Source organism: Stegodyphus dumicola, chromosome X2, assembly GCF_044657685.1.
Source record: "Stegodyphus dumicola isolate Sdum_Otavi_A_Nest chromosome X2, ASM4465768v1".
Classification (NCBI taxonomy): Eukaryota; Metazoa; Arthropoda; class Arachnida; order Araneae; family Eresidae; genus Stegodyphus; species Stegodyphus dumicola.
Window position 1 is genome coordinate 135,038,751 of NC_140781.1, and position 12,467 is coordinate 135,051,217.

Sequence of the window (12,467 nt, forward strand, 5' to 3'; positions counted from 1 at the left end):
GGAAGTAGTATGATTTAAATAGAGAGGAAACAAGTTCGGTGTGTGATATTCTTACTTAGCGAGCGCGGAGGTAGTTAGCGAGAATTGAAGAACCCCGCGTTGCGGCCTATGTGCTTGGCGGGAAGTAGTGGTAATCGTTCCAGTGAGCTTCAAGTCTGCTGAATTAGCAGCGGTATTGTAAAACGCGGTGAGTTAGTTATTTTAGAGAACCTCGTAGTTAGAATCTTGTCTTTACTTTCTTTTCAGGTTATTATTTTTATTTTGACTGCCAAGTTGGCACAGTCTGTGAGCGTCAAGAGCACGCAATTGTAATTTTATTACGTTGAATAAAAAGGGACTTAAACCCTTCACAAGGCTCTATCTTTTATACAAGTTTTCACAGTCACCTCTTGGTTGCGTGCAAGTTGGAGGCGCGCAACGTTATAATGTAACTCAAAAAGAAATATCTGTTTCTCCAAATATATGTCAGAATAATTTTTGCAAGGACAATATTTCCATCAATCTTCTTGACTGACAGGAAAAATGTGTAGATAATGTGTGAAGTTATTATAGGATAAGGAAAGACAAGGCACCAATTTTACAACAAATCTGAAATGTTTTTTTTTGTGTGTGTCTTTGGTTGATCTAAATGCTGTAATTTATTCAGGAAATTTAAATAATTCTTTGGCATAATGTAATTTATATCATCTTTGTTGCTACAATTCTGTTTCAGTACAAGACCATCATGTCAGTGTAAGATTTCGTAAGTGGAGACTTGGTTTCTAATCCTTGTGTAATATAATACGGAGAAGCTCTTACTGTGAATTTTGATATGTATAATTTATTCTTGTATTGGATTGGAATGGACTCGGTGTTTTCATTTAGGATGTTTCATATTCAAAGAGTTAGTTCAGTGTTTCATATTCAAAGATGATGAAGTTCATACAATGTAATTAATTAATAGACTTATCACACAGACCTTTTTAATAGACTTATTCTTAAATTTTTTGTTCAGACATAATGTTACTAATTAAAAACAGCATTAGAAAAGCAAAACTGGTTAAAAGAAAACTTCAGTTATTTTTAAAATTGATATTTTATATTTAAATGCTTTTGTTAATATAAAAACAACAATAAACACATTTCTAAATAATAAGGTTATTAAGAATCCTTAAGAAAATTTTTAACATTTATAAAGGTTTGCAAGGTGAAAACATAATCAATTCTGTTCCTGTTATGAACAAATCTTAACAGATGAAGATATAACATGTGAATATAGAATCTAAAGGAAAGGTAAGGTTAGATTAGGGTCTTTGAATATGACTAAGCACATTGGTTATCAGTCTGAAGAAGAATGGTTTTATGAAGAACTTTATAGGGCACACTCGTTCTTATATGGCAGGGTTGCTTTCTCAAGTACTGAGGTAGGAAATACTTAATCTGCTCTTTTTTTTTTTTTTTCTTTTTCTTTTTTTTTTTTTTTCTTTTTTTTTTTTGGAAGTGTTTGGTAATGGTATTATTCATTTCATGTATTTTCTGTAATACATACAAAACACTAATATTTGTATTACAAGTGTCTTTTTTTCATTTTTAAGTGCTTTGCTTGTTGATATTCTCAAAATTGCATCTAACAAGTAGTGCTATTAAGTATATAATAGCTATATATTATGTATAAATTATAATATAATGTACAACATATAATGATATGTATTACGTGTGCTATTATGTAAGTATAAATACAATAAACGCATATATAGATCAATATATTTTTAGTATGTTATCATTCAAAATAAATTTTATGGAAAAAAAAGACACTTGACAGCAGAGATTTTCTGGAAATCCCAAGTTAAATACATATGAAATCATTTGTTTACAATCAGTGAACGTTAACACCAAAACAGCGACTCAATGCTTACAACAGCCAGCAGTTCCTCCTTTACATGAACAAGAAATTAAATTAAAAAATATATATATATATTTCTCCTTTTTCAACAATGAAATGTCCTTCGATTTCATGCGATCATTACACTATAGAACTTATCCTTCAATAGGAAGTCAAAATTTGTACATTGGGTTTTTCAAGTAAAGTTCCGTGCTTCACTAAATGATGCGGTTTTTAAAATTCTCTCTGCTTCAGTAATATAGCGAGAATTTACGCCTCCTTGAACAAAATCAAACATTTCGCAAAAGCTAAGCAACTCCATTTTTGGATGGACGAAGTGAGATCACAAATCAAAATACCGTTTTTTATCCATCATACCTATATGTGAATTTAATCGCGGATAAAAAGAAAAGGAAAAGTAGTAGAAAATATCCTAAAAATATTACTGTCTCCATGGGTGTAGTCAAAACGAGAGGAAGCTGTGATCATTTACAATAAATAGTGTCTCACAGTTGTGTGTACTGTCTGTCTATGGTAAGAACAGCTCTCGCCAGTTTGTCTGCAGCTGTCTGTTGCCGTAGAAACGAGCCCTAACCCATTTTTCGTAGTGGTGTCTTGAAGACTTACTTCTGAGTTTGCCACCTTGGCGCATTTAAAGATGATTTGGCGATATTCACATTTTGTTTTAGTTTCAAGTAAAATGCTTGTTGACCCTTTGCGTCGACCCCGACATCCAATTTCCGAAAATGAAAATTCGATGGCGTAGATAAAGCTTTTGCAGTCAAGAAACGGTCTTTGATTTTGCCGTGTGAGGTACAAGTCGCTAAATTTGCCATCCCTCTAGATATACAATGAGTAAAAATAAACTTGTAGGGAAATAAATTTAAAAATCCGTGTTTATTTTTGAAGAAAAATTTTAATTTTGACATTTAAAAAAATCATGCTATTATTTTGCTTCTTTTTTGTTTATTTGTTTGCTTGCAAAATCATAGATGACATCTTAGAAATCTACTTGATTGCCCCATTCTCTGTAATATAGTATAGACGCACTTCATAAATATAAAATAAATTTAATTTTTATAGTTCTCCCCTCTAGCTGATCTACCTGAACATTCAAAGCAATTTCTTCAGTCTTTAAATGACGTTCTGCTATGTTTTTATTTCAAAATTTTCTGTTAATTTATTGCTTGTGCTTTAATAATGACTAAAAATTTCATCATTAAATGTATATGGAATCATCTTGAAAGTAAAAGTGTTTTTTTACATACCCATGCTCTCAATAAATACTTTTTGCGAACATTTCTTCTATTCCCATACCTTTAAACTAAACCAAAAGCTAGTTAATTTAATGGCGGAAGGAAGCGAAGGTGAATTAAAATCAAAACTGCTTTTTCCTTAATTACCAGTGGTTTGGGTTGGTTTATATGATTACGGAAAGCCTCCAGGGTTAAATGCCTAAGAGGAGGGATGTCTTCATGGAGGGCTTGCTAAGGGAAACTGGCTGTGCGCCCAAAACCGTATCATGTTGCCAACATTTCTTAAAAGTTAAATTGCTGTCAATCCATGTTTCATCGATGTAAACGATGTGGCGTTCACTTGCTCTGAGTTTTCTCATTTCTCGTAAATAATTGTTCCTCCAAAATACAATGTGAGGTTACAACGATTACTCCGCCAAGAGGCCAGCATGTAGAGGACGCAAAAGAAAAAGCAACGTGGACGACACTCGGAGACCAATAAGGAGAAGATTGACATCCATGAAACCTCTAACTTGGGATCAATTTTGCCAAAAACGGATGACGGAGTTTCAAGCATCGAAAACTCAAAGATAAGTTAAAACCTTCTATAAAATTTTTTTCTCTTTTGTTCCGAAATGTTATGCATAAGTACGAAGTTCTATGTTTTGACGAAAGTCAATATGTCTCGGTTGAGACTTAGTTTTGTTTTACTTTATTTAGCTAAGGCAAAAGTATTATTTTCTTTAAGTGTAAAAGCTAAAAACAAGCATTTTCTGTTGGTCGAAAGACTAATTCTGTTATGTTAAAGCCAAAATTTGGCCGAAGATAAAAATAACTTCGTATTCTTGTATTAATAAGAATTTTACTTTCAGTGCCGCCAGCTTGGCGAAGAATGAGTAAAGTAAAAATTTATTTTCTCTTATTCATTTTATGGTAAATTGTAAAAAGCATATGTATTAAAAATTTGTAAATGTATGTAAATACTTGAAGGTTATGCAAAAGTAGAATTTAGTCTAGAAGCATAAAATTGTAGATGCTAAAAGTGAATGCTTAAAAGCAATGAAGTCAAAATTTAAGTATTAAACTGTAAAGTCATGCTTTAGAGCGAAAGCCTGCATGTTTAAAGATGAATGAGGGGGAAGTTAGAATGAATGTGTTTTGTAGGGTTCTCCACCTACATTTGAATTTTTAAGACTATGAAAGTAGCTCCTTGAGTTGTAGAATGTCGAGTAAGGTGTGTCTATTTGGTCGTTGAATTCTAACAAATCATTTTGGTTAGGGGAAGTGTTGCAATACTAAAACACGAATATTCCCGTTTGACACCACACACGGTGGAGAGCCAGGGTAAAGTTAAATTAATGCTTGAAAAATTGAATGAATGTGAAGTAAGCAATAACTAAGAAAAACGAATCGTTTAAAAACGAAAATTTATTGTGTCAAGAAAGTGTAAATTATAATGTATTTAGAAAGATACTGATACTTATTCCTTCCAGATGCTGGAAGGAAAGACCAAGATTGATTGATGAAGTCCAGGAAAAGTTGCTGTAAGAAGAGAGAGTTAAAACGAGCAACAGAATACAATTTGTTACATAAGATTTTTTTGTGTAAACGAGGTTCTCGCCAGTTAGTTCAGAATTAGAGAAACTTACAACAGGTCGTTTGTAGGACCTGCTTCCAAGTTTTCCAAATTCTGGCAGCGGCAAATGTAGGGTTTATATTTATTTTAACTAACATTTATTTTAAGTTTAAACTATCTTTCCTGTCAAGCCTTACTTTCCCCTGGAACTGCCAATGCCAGAATATGTAAATTTGAGTAGAACGCGCAAGGATTCAAATTATCAGCGGAAGTAGTATGATTTAAATAGAGAGGAAACAAGTTCGGTGTGTGATATTCTTACTGCACGAGCGCGGAGGTAGTTAGCGAGAATTGAAGAACCCCGCGTTGCGGCCTATGTGCTTGGCGGGAAGTAGTGGTACTGTCTGTCTACGGTAAGAACAGCTCTCGCCAGTTTGTCTGCGGCTGTCTGTTGCCATAGAAACGAGCCGTGACCCATTTTTCGTAGCGGTGTCTTGAAGATTTACTTCTCAGTTTGCCAATTTGGCATATTTAAAGATGATTTGGCGATATTCACATTTTGTTTTAGTTTCAAGTAAAATGCTTGTTGACCCTTTGCGTTGACCCCGACATTAAATTTCCGAAAATGAAAATTGATGGCGTAAATAAAGTTTTTGCAGTTAAGGTACGGTCTTTGATTTTGCCGAGTGAGGTGCGAGTCGCTGAATTTGCCATCTTTCTAGATGTACAATGAGTAAAAATATATCAAAATAACTTGTAGGGAAATGCATTTAAAAATCCGTGCTTATTTTTGAAGAAAAATGCTCTCAATAAATACTTTTTGCGAACATTTCTTCTTTTCCCATACCTTCAAACTAAACCAAAAGCTGGTCAATTGAATGACGAAAGGAAGCGAAGGTAAATTAAAATCAAAACTGTTTTTACTTAATTACCAGTGGTTTGGGTTGGTTTATATGATTACGAAAAGCCTCCAAGGTTAAATGCCTAAGAGGAGGGATGCATTCGTGGAGGGCTTGCTAAGGAAAACTGCCTCGTATACACGTTACACATGGGGAAAACAACCATGCAGCCAGCCCGTTCACGGGATTCAAACCTCGGACCGAACTACAAGTGTTCAGTGACTTTACCGATCGGCCGCTGCTGGGCCTCTTAATTACCAGCGCCCATTTATGCATCATGCTGCTTTTTATAGACACTGTAATAGCTTGTAACATAATAAAATGTTAAAATCAGAACAAAATTAAGGTCTCTTAAATTATTCAGTTACCTATTTTATATTTAAAATTATACGAAATTTATATAATTATACAAAATTTGGCTTTTATAACTGCAGTGAGCATTGTTCATTAATATAATTTTGTATTAATATTTTCATAATAAAACAAAACTTATTTAATTTCAATTAAAGATTAAAAATTATTTTTTAAGCAAATTATACCATGGCTTGTGGGTCCCCAAGAACACAGTAATGGGAAATGAAGCAACCATTCAGTGTTCTTTATTATCCACAGGGGGGGTTTCGCCTCTGCCGAAGGCTCATTGTTGCCCACTTTTGGTAATCTTTCATTTACATAGTGGCAAAGAAAATATTGAACCTAGAAATATCTTTACAACTTGACAAAGCTATCAGATGAAGAAGAGGAATGCCTTCGTGGAGGACTTTGGTATAACATCTGAAAAGTCATCTAGTCACTGTCGCAAGATTCCGTTTCTTCTGAATCAGAATCAGAATCGCTGCTGCCAGTTTGAATTATTAATCCATCCACTATCTCTTCTAAAAGTTCGTCCTTGTCCCAATAATAATTTTCAAGTTTTTCTACGTGGTTGCAGTGCGCCTGCCATTATTGAGAAGTGACTTCATCCAAAGCTTTTTGTGTTAAATTTTTCAAATTTTCCAAGCTTAAGTCTCCAGTCACATTCCTTTCCCTGATCAGTCTTTTAACTGATGACCAAACGTATTCAATTGCGTTTAGATCACAGTGGTAAGGAGGGAGACGTACAACATGATGCCCATTTTCTTTTATGATGTTGTCAATTTTATATATTACTTTTTTAGGACGATTGCATTCTATTAAGCTGAACAGTTCCGCTTTTCGCATTTTGGGATCGCAGCATATCGTCTTCTTCATCAGCCAATTTACCATTGTTTGCTTTGTAGCATATTTCGTGGGTGTCGGATCTTCAATTTTTGTGTGATACGGGGCATTATCCATGCATACCACACTTTGAGGTCGTAAATTTGGAAGAAGCTTTTCCTACACCCATTTTTCAAAATTTTCATAGTTCATTTGCCCATGGTAATCCCCGCTTTGAGCTGATGCTTTATATATAAGTTGGGCACCTGGAATAAATCCTGCGGAAGAGCCAGTATGGACAACAATCCTATTTTTGGAACTGACATTTATCTGTGCGCCCAAAACCGTATCATGCTGCCAACATTTCTTAAAAGTTAAATTGCTGTCAATCCATGTTTCATCGATGTAAACGATGTGGCGTCCACTTGCTCTGAGTTTCTTCATTTCGCGTAAATAATTGTTCCTCCAAAATACAATGTGAGGTCTTTCGATAAGAATTTTTCTTTTGTTAACACACTTCCTTGCAGCGAAAATTCATCGAACGCCAAACTTTGCACAATGAGTCTTTTTGCCACGGGAAGTCTATTTTTTGCCTCAAGACAGGCAATAATTTCCGCACAGATGGCACTTTCTTTTCTTTGATGTAAAAGTCTTGTATAGTCTGCCGTATAACGCATTTGTCAAAATCGTCAATTTCGCACTTATGATTAGCAGGGCTTTTACGTTTCTTTCCAGGCGTATTTAGAAGTTGATCTTGCCCCATTGTTGATACTTTGCGCTTAATTTTTTTAATTGTATACTCCAATACTCCAGTAGCTTGCGATGTTCTCTTCAAAACTTGAGGAAGAGGAACTACTAAAGAGTTCGCTGAAGCTTCAGAAGCGCAAAATTCTGCGACATTGTACACTATTTGACGTGCCTGAGACTTTAAAGGGTGACCTTTCTTAAACTGGAAGGGCATTTTAAAAAATTGGCGATTAACAAAGCACTACGAAAATCAAGCTAAATAGAAGCAAATTTGAACAAATACCAGTACAAAAGATATAACAACGAGAATAAAAATAGCTAATAGTAATAATATAAGGCTTAAGAAAAGATGCGTGCAGCTGGAATGAAACTAAGAAGACGAATGATAAACTCTTTTCCCTTCAGCCAACAGTCGCCAAAAACAAAATAACAATAAAGCAACCATTGGTTCGTCCCTATTTGAAATATACTAGCCCTGTTGCTATAGCGACCGCCACTCGCCAGACACCGTGGCGGGAGCTGTTCTTACCGTAGACAGACAGTAGGAAGTTCAGAAAATTGCAAAGGTGGATTGCCTTAGTTTCTGCGGTTACTTTCAGGGAAATATTAGGCAGTTTTTTTTTTGGTTTGCTGATAGATGGCAAATAGATAATTTACCTTTATAAATCCGCGTTTATCTATTTAAACTTCAGAAGATTTAAGATGAAGTGAATATATTTAACACAATAGAACCAAGCTTAAGACTTGTAAATCTTTTAAAAAAACAATACATCGATAATTAAAAATATTATTTATAGTTCATCACTAAAAGCTTTTTATAAATGCATAGTTATCATATAATTAACAACTCATCCATGCATTATCTCATTATTTATTATAATTAAAAGAGAAGATATTTTTTACAATAATGTTTAAAAATTTGCTGTTGTCTTTTAAAAGATTTACAAGTCTTAAGATTGCGTTCTGTTGTGTTAAATATATTCTCTTCATCTTAAATCTTCTGAAGTTTAAATAGATAAAAGCGGATTATAAAGGAAAATTTTCTACTTGCCCTCTATCAGAAAACCGAAAAAACTGCCTAATATTTCCCTGTAAGTAACCGTAGAAACTAAGACAATCCAGTTTAGCAATTTTTTGAGCTTCCAAATCTAAGCAAACATATAGTCCACTGCCGTTGCATTCCTCAGAAAACCATTCTAATTCCCCTACTCCCCGATGAAAATAATAGAATCGCCTCTCTCATAGGCTGCCGTTTTGGGATGTAGACGCTAGTCACATCACAAGCGTCTAGCCAAAGAATCTGCCCTCAGTGCCTCAGACGCTAGTTTCCTCCTGGTTCCTCCCTGAACATCTGCGCAGGTTACTGCGCATGTCGTCATTTTCCTGAAGGCGCCTCGTATTTACTGTTATTTACTCTGCTCTTTGACTGCTGTGGTAGCGTGTGAACGCTGATACAGTTCTCTTTTTTATTTTGCTTCGATTATTATATCTTCTGCACAAAATCAAGAAAAACTGCCCACTTCTGTTTCCTCAGAAGGTGTTTTTGATTCTAAATCGAATCAAAATCAGGAAGCAATAACCGTGTGCGATAATTCCAATTGTGGTATGTCTGATAATTCTGATTGTGTTGCGAGTGATATGGTTCATTGTGCAAATGATTTTAGTATAGCTGAGAATAATTTTGGGAAGCACTTCCGCAGAGAACCCGGTAAATGTAAACATTGCCAACTTTGGCGATAATAGTTCAAACCTGGTAACCCAGCAGATTTGTCCTATTCGTTTGTTCGAAGTTTGCAACCATTCCTCTTGCGTTCATTTTGTTGAATTATCACTGTCGTTGTTCGCATTTGCAGATTTATATTATTCTTCTCTTATTTATTATAATTTTTTCTGAATATTTTAACAACGAATAGATAGAAATATTTTCGTAGATAGATGCCGGTTTCGGTTCGGGATGAAAGGAAGAAAATACGGCGGGTGGAGTGAATGATAATTTGTAACACGGCTGTAAGAACCATGAGGTTTCCAACCTCTAAAATAATTTGTTTCCGTAGGCCTCTCAAAAATATGCATGTGCATTTTAAATAATTAAGTAATGCTTTTTTTATTATTGGTTATTGTCATCTAAAATTATGAGAATAAATCAATTTTTATGGTGTAAAATTTTAACAAGGTAATATATTGTTAATGCTTTTCTAACAATAGCCTTTCAGAGGATGGCAGGTGTGACATAAATAGATGATTAAACTGAAATAAAAAATATTATTGATTATCTAAGATGACAGAATAGTTTGATGCACCACCATAGTCATCAAAATTAGCAAACCACTGCTGGTGTAAGGAATATATTGTTTTCTGTGTTAAATGGAATTTAAGACAAATTTTTTTCGTTTATCACATTTAACCGGTTAATTTCAGTATATTAATACTAATTTATATTTTTTTAATGAATTTTTATTTCCGTTATAAATGCTTATATATTGTCTTATATTCTTTTCTCTGCTAACTTGAATTTAATACAAATTTATTTTCGTACATCACGTTTAACCGGTTAGTTTTACATCTACATGCTTATTATCTGTGAATTTTTACTACCATATGCTTAATATATTGTTTTGTATGCTAACTTGAATTTACGTGCACTAAAAATCACGTTTACAAAATATAACGTTTACGGCTCGGCTCATCGTCGCTGAACCGCGAGCTTGGCGAGTAAAAATGCAACGGGTTCTTTCCCGAAGCGCCAACGGGTTCTCTGTGGATGAAAACCCTAATTTTGTTTGCTCTGATTGCTTAAAACTTTCAACTATAGATACAATTTGAAACGCCATGCATATAAATTTCATTACAATAATACTACATTAATTGAGTCTCTGAAAACTAAGTTCTAATAGTATGGTTGATTGTGCAAATAATTTTAGTGTGGCTGAGAATAATTTTGTATGCTCTGATTGCTTAAAAACGTACCAAAATAAATGCAGTTTGAAACGCCATACCAACACGTTACACTCTAATAATACTACATTATTTATTCTTTAAAAAGTGGTCGATCACCAAGCTACAAATGTGAGGACTGCTAGCTGAAATTTAGTGACCTAAAAAATTGGAAATATCATCAAAATAAAATTCATACTTCTAACAGGTAATTATGTGTGTCCTGTATGTTATGCTAATTTTGAAAAGCGAGAAATAATATTTCATTTCAATAATGTTCATGATGTTGATTTGAATCATACTGAGCTGGAATTTAATTCATTTGATGATTTTTTGGCATAGAAGGCAGAAATTGAAAATAATACGAAGTCAAAATTTCTTATGGAGTAAGCATATTTAATATACATGGTGTAATGCCACTGTTCAGGAAATTTTATATCAGAAAGTAAAGGTTTGCGTCACTTAAAAATCCTTGATAGCAATAAAATAAATGCATATTGCCCAGCTGAATTAAAAGTAACAGAATATACAGATGGCAAATGTGTAGTGTCATATCAGAAAAATATGGCCCCCGAGCGGTAAAGTCGCTGAACACTGGTAGTTCGGTCTGAGGTTCGAATCCCGCGAACGGACTGGCTGTATGGGCGTTTTCATGGTTTTCCCCATGCGTAACGTGTATACGAACCAGTTTCCCTTAGAAAGTGCGGTAAAGTCCTAGTATACAGTGCAGCCTTGGCGCAACTTTGAAAATTATCGCCAACACCAAAAATGATCCAAAGAACGTCTATATATATACTGTACACACATACTATATATACTATATACATAGTATATACTATGTTTAACTGTACATTTTCTTTGAATGACCCGTTAACTACTCATCGTATATGTCCCGTTTTTACTGCTCATCATAAAGTCACCAAAAGTAGCCAAATTCCGTGTGCACCGGATACTAGGATTAAACCGAAAGTGCTCCACGAAGGCATCCCTCCCCTTAGGCAGATAGCCCTCAAGGCTTTGCCATAATCTCACGCACACACACATATCAGAAAATACATATTGGGCATCGGAATGATTTAGGTCACTTATGTTTAACAACAGATGAAATAAAAAATATTGCATCAAAGATAGCAGCAAAAATTTCTCTGGATAATATTTTAGATGAAATTAGAAATTCTCTATGAGATGCTGGGCTTGAGAAGGTTCATTTACTTACAAAACAAGATTTACATAACATCAAAAAATCTTTCAATTTGTCTTCTAATTCTGTTAAACATGAAAATGATTAGGTTTGTGTAGATACGTGGGTACCTGAAATGCAAAATTCTGAACATCCATGCATTTCATTTTATAAAACCCAGGGATCAACATAGCATGAGTGAATATTGTACACAATATTCATTTCTAAAAGGAAATGATTTTGTTTTGATAATGATGACAGAAGCACAAAGAGAGATACTGAAAAAATTTAGTTCTGACTTGTATATGTATTGATGGTACACATGGAGTGAATGCATACAGATTTGAACTCGTAACTTTACTTACAATAGATGATTTGTGCCAAGGATTCCCGTGTGCATTTTTAATTTCTAATCCATGTGATCAGTCAGTGCTATCTTTTTTTTTTTTTTTTTTCATGTATTAAAGAAAATGTTGGGCAAATACAACCACAAATATTTATGTCTGAAATGGGTTCACTACAGAAACGTCTTTTTTGTGCATGGCATATTGATAGAGCCTGGACAAACAATTTAAAAAAAAAAAAGAAAATCAATGGTGTTGAAAAACAGGCAAAAACATATAAAATTATTAGATCTCTCTTAGAAGAACAAGGCATTCATACTTTTCATACACTGACAGAAGCAGCAATAAAATTACTTAAAGAAGATCCTAACACTATTGAATTTGTAAATTACTTTGAAACGTATTATTTATAAAATACATCTAGCTGGGCATACTGTTATAGACTTCACAGTGGTGTTAACACAAACATGCACATCGAATGAATTCACGGAACATTAAAATATATTTATCTTCAT

At 34.0% G+C, this 12,467-nt stretch overlaps 1 pseudogene; it reads right to left on the reverse strand.

The window, feature by feature from the left end:
- Nucleotides 1-6,357: 6,357 nt before the first annotated feature.
- Nucleotides 6,358-6,960, reverse strand: LOC146992918 (uncharacterized; annotated as a pseudogene).
- Nucleotides 6,961-12,467: the final 5,507 nt, after the last annotated feature.